The sequence below is a fragment of the Apus apus genome, chromosome 13 (assembly GCF_020740795.1).
Source record: "Apus apus isolate bApuApu2 chromosome 13, bApuApu2.pri.cur, whole genome shotgun sequence".
In the NCBI taxonomy this organism is placed as follows: Eukaryota; Metazoa; Chordata; class Aves; order Apodiformes; family Apodidae; genus Apus; species Apus apus.
In genome coordinates, this window is record NC_067294.1 from 4,396,452 (window position 1) to 4,407,156 (window position 10,705).

The 10,705-nt window shown below is 45.7% G+C and overlaps 1 protein-coding gene across 3 annotated transcripts in view; it reads right to left on the reverse strand.

Moving 5' to 3' along the window:
- The window catches only part of FAM13B (family with sequence similarity 13 member B), a 49,997-nt gene extending 45,953 nt beyond the window's left edge, over window positions 1-4,044 (reverse strand). Inside the window, exon 1 of one of the 3 annotated variants that reach the window (XM_051630986.1) lies at window positions 3,839-4,044. The gene's annotated coding sequence lies outside the window, so the exon portion shown is untranslated. The remainder of the gene's footprint in view (window positions 1-3,838) is intronic. The other 2 variants (XM_051630984.1, XM_051630985.1) reach the window with 2 other exon arrangements.
- Between the last annotated feature and the right edge of the window lie 6,661 nt (window positions 4,045-10,705).

Consider the following 10,705-nt stretch of genomic DNA (forward strand, 5'->3'; position numbering starts at 1 on the left):
AAAGAGGTAAACAGAAATACACACTGGAACTCAAAACATGACAAAATGTCATACATAGCCCACTTGGTACAGAAACACCACCTGTGTCATAGCAATGACCACGTGCCACCAAAATAAAGGACAGCCTTAGCATCCCCACTGGAGGAGTAAGACATTTCAATGAAGAGTTCAATTCTGTAGCAATTACTCTTTGAATTTTAGGGGAAGACGGGGAGCAGAGGAAAAAAAAAAAAAAGAGGCCTGCTAATGAGGTCTCCACCAAAACCAATTCTCATCGCAACTTGATCATGACCAAATGTGAAGATACCACTAGAAACCACAGGTCAGACATTACACTGCAGACTAAAATTAGGTAACCTGATTACATTAAAAGAGTGACAAGACAACAAAAGATTTAATGAAACGTGAAGTTCAGCAAAAAGGAGAAAAAAAACCTTTAAAACATCCACGCTTAAAAAGAGAGCATAAAGGAAGAAAGAACCACATTCACAAGATTCCAGCTCTTATCTTTTCAATTTTTGTCCAAGTATTATTATCTACACAGCTGAGCACAAATTTTAATGCTGAACACACCGCAGGGAACATTGACAAGAGACATCTGAAGAGAGCAGCTAGTGAGACTGGAGCTTGGACAATCAATTCAGGGTTCCCACCAGATACTCTGTTCTGGTCCAGCAGCTGCCCCACCCAAAATGTCCTTACAATGTCTTTATCTAATGCCCAGATAGTGAAGGAAATAAACCTCAACACAAAAAAGCCTCTGCAACCACAGTCTTTGTTACAAGCTGCTTGAGCACAAACACAATGAGGTATCTGCATTTTAAGTTCAAGCTTGTAGTATCTTCCTTCTTTTAAGACAAATAGGCAGGATAAAATTTCACACATTCACAGGTGAGAGAGCCTAAGAACAGATTTGTTTGTTACTATCACAATAGAACTATTCATTCCAGTATAATCAGAATATGGCCCTAGGTTCAGCTGCCAAGTACTACCCATTTCTTGTACTGAATGACTCCACCCATGTTGCAAACATAACAGCACCATGGTTTCCAGCACCATAATCATCTTCTAAACTATGGGCTTTAAGCGTTCAAAACAAATCAGCTCTAAAAAAAAAAAAAAAAAATCTAGGTAGAAGATGCCGTAACAAATACATTTTAATTTAGGCTCTAAGAAGACAGAATTCATCTAAATTGACTGAACTTTCAAAATCCCAACAGCTGATTAGGAAGCCAGTATAAAAGTAGTAAGCCAAATATTAATTTACTAAAGCCTTGAGCTAGTAAATTATTCATTATTAATTATTAGTCATTATTCTCAAAGTTTTTGCAGTTAAAATGTATAACTTAGAGAAGGTGATACAGTCAGCAGGAGACTCAAACATGAATTACCTAACTTTACTACCTTTCTAGGAAGCAATGCTAAATTCTTGTACTCTGTCTGAACACAATTTTAACATGAGACATACAGTCTCTGCACTGAATATCTAATCTGTCACTTCCAAAACTGCATGACAAATAACAAACTTCCCTCTTTCAGAGCCCTTCATAGATGCTTTAATACTCCTTCAATTCTACATCTCCTCCTCAGATGTTTTGGATAAAGTGTTATTTTTTTTTCGTTCCTAAGTAACAGTCCTCACATCTGAAATGATTAATATCTAACTGGGTCTGCAATACAAGAAAACAGTTAAAAGGTTCATCATCTTTCAACTTCACAGATCCAAATACTGAATTACCCTGCAAAGATGTCAATTCACACTCATCCCAAGAGCTACTACATTCTTGGTTTGTGTGCTAACGTGGCAACAAAAAATTATCTGGTGTTATGCACAGAATTTAAGGACAAGTTGGAGGCATTTTCTCATCGACATCACTTCCTCTTCCTTAGAGCCGCAGCTCCTGGAGGGCAGGGGTGAGGCAGGGAAAAACCAAAATAACCACCATGAAAAAAACCACCTCAACCTAAAAAACTCGCCTCGGACTTGGCAGGTTTTACTCATTTTCTAATGAGCCCTACAAAAGGGCATCACTGCTGAGCTATAAACATTTGACCAGAGATCAAAAGGTTGAGCGTTTGAAAAGGAAAAAAAGCCACCACAAAAAGCCTTCACACACAGAAAGCAGAGGGTTTCACATCTTACTGATGTCTGTTTCAAGTGCATGGAATATTTCTTCAGCCTCACCCGCTTCTGCAAACATGCTGTTAGGTATATTAGAAAGGAAACCTTCCCTGCTTTTACAGGTCTCACATTATGAGCCACACATGACAAATACTAAATTAAGTCTTTTAACGAGGTGTAAGAAGGTCCTCGGGTGATACAAGCAGTGCACACAGCAAGAACCCAAACTGACTAAGACTGAGCAGATAAAAACTATTGTTTGCCAAATTCAGATGTTTTGACACATTGTCCATCTCAAAATTTGCAAGATTTAGAAATTATCAGGAGCTCCTCCTAGTCAATTTCTTTGAACAAAACCATGAACGCCCTACTTGATTGATTTTTCTAAAATAATACTGTAAATTTCCAGTTTGATGCTTTCAAAACACTGTGGTATTTGTTATTGTAATGTTGCCAAGACAAGGAAAGGATCCCTATGGTGCCAGCCAACATACAAAATACAAAGAAGAGATTGTAAATACCTTCAAATCTATGCAACAAAGAACACGTAAAGCAATGTACTAGTAATGAGCAGTAAAAAAAAGACAAGTATTTTTTTCTTATTTGTCTAATATAATTTGTTTCCTTTATTTTATGCTGGCAGATTAAACCGCAGAGAAGACAGAAAAACTTCAAACCTAAATGCTAATCCAGGTCAATAATTTATTCCAAAGCCACATACTATTCCATCCCTAAGGATAGTCAGGAATATGAGTATGCCTGAGTATAAACAACGGTGTAGGTATATTCAGTTTCTGTTTCTTTTTAACAGGGAAGAGGGATTAGCTGGTACTTACTTTATTCATTTGTTACCTTCCCCTCCCCTTGAACCCGACAGCAGTAACAAATGCTGTACAATTTTAAAAATGCAGCCAGACCAAGGAACTCAAAGAGAGCTGTATATCACAAGTTCAAGTTGCAGGGTTTGACGGCAGGGGAAGAAGTACCCTAAACATTGAGCATCGCACGTTATAGCAAATTTTGGTAGCAAGAGGCATTTGCACTCCAATGTTTAAATCCCTAAGGAGCTTCCAAGAACAATGGGAACCCACACTGACAGATTCCTCCGAAGATACATTCGGTCACAGGCTGGAGCGTTAAGTCCATAAGCTAGCGTCCCTAATGCTAGCGCTGCCTTCCAATTCACAGATTTAGTGACTACCCTTCTTTAACTTCTGGAACCAACTTTGCCGGCAGGGAGCTGCTCGGCTAATGCTGTCAGCGTGCCAAGTCCCCTCGCAGGGGGGATAAAGCTGATCCACCGTGGGAGGAGGGAAGAGGCTCGGCAGACAACTCCGGCGGCAGAGCCAAGAAATCCCTGCTGGCTGTCAGGGCTGCCTCGAAGGTCTTACCGACACAAGTGCAAGCTGGGAAACGATCGCACCACTTGACAGCTCCCTCCAAGAGGCTCTAGCAACTTCGGCACCACCACAGCCCCGCCACACGCCCGGCCCGGCCCCGCCACCTCCCCTGCCCAGACGAGGAAGTTCCCGCGCCCCTTATCAGCGCTGCTCCCAGAAGGTTCCTGAAGCCTGACGTGACACCTCTCCCTGCCCCACCAGCCGCCTCCAAAGCGGGGAGCCAGGCCCGGGCCGCCCCAAAGGGACGACCCCAGCACCCCCCCCACCCCGGCCCGCGCTGCCCCTCACGCCGCGCATGCGCCCCGCCGCCCCTCACCGTTGCCGGGTGACTCGCCCTCCCCGCCGTCCTCAGCACCGCAGCAGCAGGTTCCTCCGCCTCTTCCTACCCCGGGGGCCGGCGCGGGCCTCTCCTGGCCGCTCCGCTCTCCTCGCCGGCCTCCTGGATCGGCCGCCTCCCCCTGCCCGCGCCGCCGCCGTCCCTGCCGCAGCCGCTCCGTGCCTCGAGCGCGCCCGGCCGAGCGGGGGGTCCCCAACGGTAGCGGCGGCAACTGCCGGAAGTGACGCGCTGACTGACAGGTGCAGCGCGCGCCCCCCCTCCCCTCCCTCCGGGGTCACGTGCCGCGGGGCGGGGAGGGGGCGCCGGGAGGGGCGGGTCGGACCCGCAGCCCGGCCCGGGAACCGGCCCCGGGAACCGGCCCCGGGAAGCGAAACGGCCCCGGGAAGCGGGAAACCCCAGCCGGAGCAACGGGGCTGGCGGCCGGGGGCTGCTGGGCGGGCTGGCGCGGCCCTTCCCGGGCGGTCGGAGCCGCCGCCCCATCCCCGTTGCGGGTCCCGGAGCCTCAAGCGGCGCCCGGGCAGCGGGACCCGGGCAGGAGCTCCGGTTCTGAAGCGACCCAACCGCCCGGCCCGGGCCGCCACCCGCGGGTCCTGCCCCGGTTCTGCCTCTCGGAACCGGGATAAAACATTCCCTGTCATTGATGTTTAATCACCGTGCCAAGAGCCGCCGCTCCCAAGCGCTTCCCCGGCGCTAACGGGCCAGAAGTGACGCGGTGCCCTTCGGCAACGAGCTGGCGCCGTGGGAAGCACAGAATTTAGCGCCTTTAAACTAAGTTAGCGCGGAGACGGGAGCTGACACGGCCGGTGTGAAACGCGGGGCCTGCCCGGCGGCAGCTCGCTCTGCCGGGCGGGGTCAGTCCCGTGTGAGGGGAAACTCGGGCGCAGATCGGGAAAAACATGTCGGGAAAAGCTGCTCTGCCCGTGAAAATCTGACAAAGAGTGTACGAAAGGAAAAGAATAATAAAAAATTAAAGAAAAGATAGGATGGGATTAATTGAAACATCATTCTGCTAGCTGGGAGGGCTGCGTTTCAGGTTTTCCAAGAAGGAGGCTGAATTTTATCTAGAGACACATTTATAAGACTCATCAAGAGGTTTTACATTTAAAAATCCAAAGGAGGGAGAGTCACAATCCCACAGTCAATTAGCCTGGTTTTAATCTGATCTAAAACTGTGTTTTCCTGCTGGAAGATTTGGTATCATGAGGAGGTGCCCTGCAACAACAGAAGGTGCAGGGTGAGAGGAGCCAGCCTCTCAGGAGGTCTGTATTTGCTGTCAGTCTCCTTCGACAGCAGGTTTCCCACCTGAACAGCTAATAAAATATCCTAGCATCAGGATGAGGTTTCTGAATTTGTATTTTGTATACATAGCAGTGTTCTTTCTGATTCATTTAGCCTCATCAACAACAATAAAGATACTGAATCAGAACAAGCTGGCAGTTTTGTTGATGAAACACGGGAGGGAGCGGAGTCCAGCTGGCTCTTCAGCAGATACCTTGGCCAGCTGACAGGAGTAAAACTGCAGGAAACCTGACATGGAAAGAACAGGCGGCGAGAGGAGGCAGACAGCAGAGGCAGGCAGGTAGGCAGGCGCTGCACAGCACCTGTTCCCTGGCTTTGAGGCCAAGACAGTGTCTTCCCTCCTCTGAACTGGCTCCAAGATCACCATTTCGTGCCAGCTGATCCTGCCTCCTTTCAAACGCTTCCAGCATTCCTTGCAGGGGGCAGACATGCAGTCCCAGGCTGCCATTTTAGTCTTGTCTGCTCACTTTGTGTTATTGCTGCTTATTTCTGAAAGGCTGAAGAGAACCCGGGGGTCCTGGTGCTTTAGCTACTTTTTCTAAGACAGCAAAGGTAGAAGGGAGGCAACAGCTAATGAGCAGCTGCATGATTACGCCCCCCAAATACAGCTGTGGAAAGTGCCCACCTCTCAGATCCCTGCTAAAAATGACAACAGGGCAATATGGTAGCCAATGTCCCCACCCATTTCCCGCTATGTCAGGGCACAGCTCAAGTTTTCTGGTAGCATTCTGTCATTGTCCCACTTAGGTGGTGGGCAGGCACAGCTCAAACACCCAGCCCAGGTTCAGACAAGGCAGGGGGGAGCTGGCACAGCCTCGCGTGCCCCCTCCGAGCCCACAGGCACAGGCAGAACAGCCTCAACATGAGCAGGGGTCGTGCAGGGCCCTGGCTGCAGGCCCAGCGTGTGACACGGCACTGCCACCCTCGTGTCACGACAGGTGACAACGCACTGCCACCCTCGTGTCACGACAGGTGACAACGCACTGCCTTGCACAGCAGCAAGGCCACAGCATGGGGCTGCACGCAAGAAGGACCCATTCCCCAGCTGCTGCACAGCTCCAGGAGCTTGGCAGATGTGTCCATCAGCATCTGGCTGCTAGGCTGAAGAGCCAGAGGGCCATGGCATCCCTCTCTCCTCAGTAAATCCCTGTCCAGGGCCACATCCTCCCTTGTTTTCAGGGACAGCACAGTCATTATTACCAGTATAAGTTGCAGAAGAAGTGGAGACATATTTCCTTCATGGGTCCCTGATGTCAGTCCTGATCTAGTATGACCTGAGAATCAACATTCTCTGAACACTTTACTTTTCAACTAAGTCGAGTTGCAGCAACAGCCCTGCATCAGAAATTGAAGCAAATGAAAGAAAAAAAGACCTATCCCACTATGATCATTCTTGTACAAGACTTAGTACAAACTGAGCTAAAATATTCCCAAACTTAAATCAATTTTGCAGTGCCATCCAACCTTTTGAAGGTTGCCTGCTGTGCCATTCTTTACCTTCACACTGGGTCATTATCTTGCTGAGAGAAAATGGAAATCTGATGCACAGCAAAGCAAGATCCTGCTCCAATACCTGTATTTTTATATGCCAACAGTTTTTCCTTGGAAGGAAGATTATCCATGTGTCAGCAAAGTATTTGCTTTTGATTTTAATTGTCCATCTACAAACAAATTATTTTATATACTCTTCTGGACCTGAAAGTCCTCAGTTTTTGTCTTAAATGGATCCTCTTGATATCTTGAAAAAATATTGACAAATGCAAGTTCTTTAAACACCTAAGAAGAATTAGCAAACTGTAACATTCTCCAGCTGGTTGCTGTGCAAAATGCTTTCCTTTCCTGAGTATTTATTCCAGAAACAGAGACATGTCCCCAAACTGAGTCTTTGTCTTTTCCAGAGTCAAAAAAATTTCTCACAAACATTGTCCTGCAGGATGCCGAGCACAAAATCCTTGGCCATGTTGGACACATAATTCTCCATGGACACTCTTGAATCAGGGAGTATCCAGTTGTTCTGACTCCTGGTGTTCAAAAGGGCACCTAAGAATCAAAGTCCATTTTTAAAGCTTTGCCTTGTGTTAACAAATGCAGCTTCACAACATGCAAACAGGTGAAAATCTTTTTCATGGAGACACAAACCCCAGCACAGAGAAAGCCATTCATCTTTTCCAAGACTGTCTGCCATTACTAGACACATATATAAGGATTTTTTAAAACTGAATTCAATATCAAAGGCACATGTTCTATGTAGATGTCAGACATTTTTATTCACTTTTCTACCAGAGTTTTGTGATTAAAATAAACATTTACAACATAAGATTTTTTCCTGCCTTTGAATATGTTTTGAATCTTCCTCATGGGTTTGGAAGATCTATCTTTAAAGTAGAGATCTAAGAATATAGGGCAAATAAGGCTTTTAAGGCACGTTCACATTTTAATTGCATGGTTGCAGACTTAACAGGAGAGAATTCTTCCCTTCTTTAAATTCAAGACATTGAAAGGTTAATTCAATCTTCTCAGTTCCATTTCCTTCCTTCTGTTCCCCTTCCCACACTTCCCTTCCCCCATCTGTAGAGAGCTTATTTGAATTTTATGCAAGCTAGTGTTCATCCAAAGGGAAAAAAAAAAAAACACTCAATGTATGTATCAGACAAGAAAAAACTCCAATATTGCACTTTCATTTTTCACTTCCCATTTGCTTTTCTCTGCATTCACCAGTCTGGGCTGTGGACAGACATGAAAACTCATGCCTAAATCTAGTTGCCACTGAAAACTTGAATTCAAGCTTTAATGTCCCCATCCCTTCTGAATTCCTGTTCTCTGCACTCACAAGGATCTGTACTTGAGCTGCTGTGGTGCTTTTACCTGGGGTAAAAGCTACAGCTGAACTTAGCACCTTGTCTCTGCTGCCAACACAATCACTCTGTGCTGCTCCCATGTTATTTCATGGTGTGGTCACTCACACTCAAATTATATGAACCCAAGTCAGTTGGAGTGTGCAGAGCTCAGGTTAACCCTGTTGTGAAGACAGACTTAGTAAGACTGCAACTGATTTCTACACTTTATATATATTTACAAGAAAAAAGCCATAAGTGTCATGGAAAACATTTTAGTTCCTCAGGTTCTGAAAGGAAAGCTGTCCACTTTGGATGAGGTGAGAGGAAAATAGTCTCACCTTTTTCTTTTTTTTATATTCCTTTACATTTTAGAGAAGAAAAACAGCATTTAACATGAGATACTTGCAGCTTGCATTTCAACAGGCAGAAGTTATCAGATGTGGAACTTACTGAATACCACTATTTTTCAGAATTATTACCATGTACACAGAAAAACCTGTGTATTTTGCTTACTCTATATAACAAGCTTATAAAATTGGATATTTTTTTTTTAAAGGATGATGTATGAATCCCTTCAAGTAAAATGCAAGGTTTTTATTCTGGAAATTGCTCACAGAAATCAGCTAGAAAAGATACTTGGCTGCCTAGTTTGTTCCTCTGCTTCAGCAGCCTCATTTCCTTAAGTACCTGAAGAACTTCAGGGTTTATCTTCTTTTCCCCAAAACATAAATCCTGCCTAAGCTGCCAGGAGGCTCCAGGCTACTGAAAGTTGAATGATTTGGCAACACAAAGAGAAGTGCTGGTTAGGCATCCATCAAAACTACATCCACAGCCCTGTGTCCCAGGGGCCAAGGATGCCACACCTCTGCATCCAGCCCAACACAACACGGACTGTAACGACACACCCACCTATTGTCTCTTTTCCTCTGGACAAAAGGAAAGTCTGAAGAAAAAAACTGAGTACCAAGTTAGATATTACAAGACTGGAAGGCATGCTGAGCTCTGACATGTGCTTTTACGCTAGACCAGTGTTAGAATCACAGAATATCTTTGGTTGGAAGGAACATCTAAAGGTCATCTAGGCCAACCCCCCTACAATAAGCAGGGACATCTCCAAGTAGAACAGATTGCTCAGTGCCCCATTCATCACAAACTGTCATGTGCTTTATAGCACATTAACCAATGTGACTAATACATCACATGCTTCTTTCCCCACCCTAGCTTTGGGAGAAGCACGTGCATGGACATTCTGTATTATTTTTTTCCTTTAATAATGCATGCACATGTCACTGCATTTTGCTAGAAAGGACCAGGCTGAAGCCAAGTACTTCATGCTGGAAGACACACTTCTGGGTCAGTTCCCCAGAAGTTCTGTTGCAAAAATCTCCATCTGGTTCAACTTTTTAACATTCACCCCCATACTGAGTTTTGTAAGACCAAAGAGGGAGAGAGGAAATTTCCACTCCCAGTAGCTTATGTTTTCTCTTTTTGCTCTTTGCTGCAGTGGAATCCTAGTAGTGACTGTCTAAACTCCAGAGCTATTTAGAAAACATGGGGCTGGAAAAAACAGCCCAAGCAGAAGGACTGTGCACAAGGAGGCTCTCCTTTCTCCTCATCCTCTGTATCACCCACCCTTAAGGCTTGATTGTCTTGCTAAGGAAAATGAAACATCTCAGGTAGTGATTAAACATGGAGTAGGAGACAAGTATGGAGCAGCTATACACCAGCAGTGCTGCATTAGGGCAGCCACCCTGCCAAAGAGAGAGCACTGCCTTCCTTACACCCCCAGGATTCATTGTCTCAGCCTGGGAACCTGTCTCCATTCCCAAACATGGATTTATTTAACTTTTTTTTGGCAGCAAGAGGGAACAAAAGGCACAAAGAGAACTAAGAAAACCCTTTCAGTGAAGCTGTAGTCTTTTTTATTTTTCTTCTTTTCCCCAAGGATGGGAAGCCATCTAGGGATAGTTTGTAACACACCCAATCCTGCTGCCTTTCTGGAAGGTGCTCAGTCATTATAGGGACCTAAAGGAATTAGAGTACTTGTAGATTCCAGCCCAGCTTTTGACCTTGAAAAATTAATCCCCTACCTGTAGCAGCAAAAACACCACAACATTTTGAAAATGAAATCACTGTTGTATGTGAGTGGGTGTGTTATTTCAAGACAGCACTAATGTGATTATAAAGTCAGTTGTGTGAGCTTATTGGCTCAGCTAGAGACACTGATCTGCTCGAGCGTCTGTTCCTCTAAGCAGCTGCTCGCCTTAGGGTGCTGTGTCCCTCCTCAGCTCCATGTAGAAGGAGATGGGATATGGATTCCCACTGTTGCACCAAAAAGAAAGAAACCCTTTCTTGCAGTCACACTCCTGGTTTCCACGAAACTTGGCATTTCCAGAGCACCTCTGGTGCCAAAGATGAGCACAGAATCCCTCCAGTCCATGAAGTCTATGATGTTAAACAATATATCTATGTGTGTGAGCAGCCCCACACAGGCTGGGCTCACTGCTTCCAAGTGACAGCAGCCAAGGGAAAAAGCCAAGTGGCAGCAGGCTCCCAGCCTCAGACTCCCCTCTGAATTTTCCTTTGCACTTGATCTCCCTTTAAACATTTCCTCTCACCTATTACTGCATCCTGGTAGCAAGTATTTGTTTTCCTCTGTTTCTCTGTGGGTGTCTGACAGACACTCAGTGGCTTGTGCTGCCAGGCATGG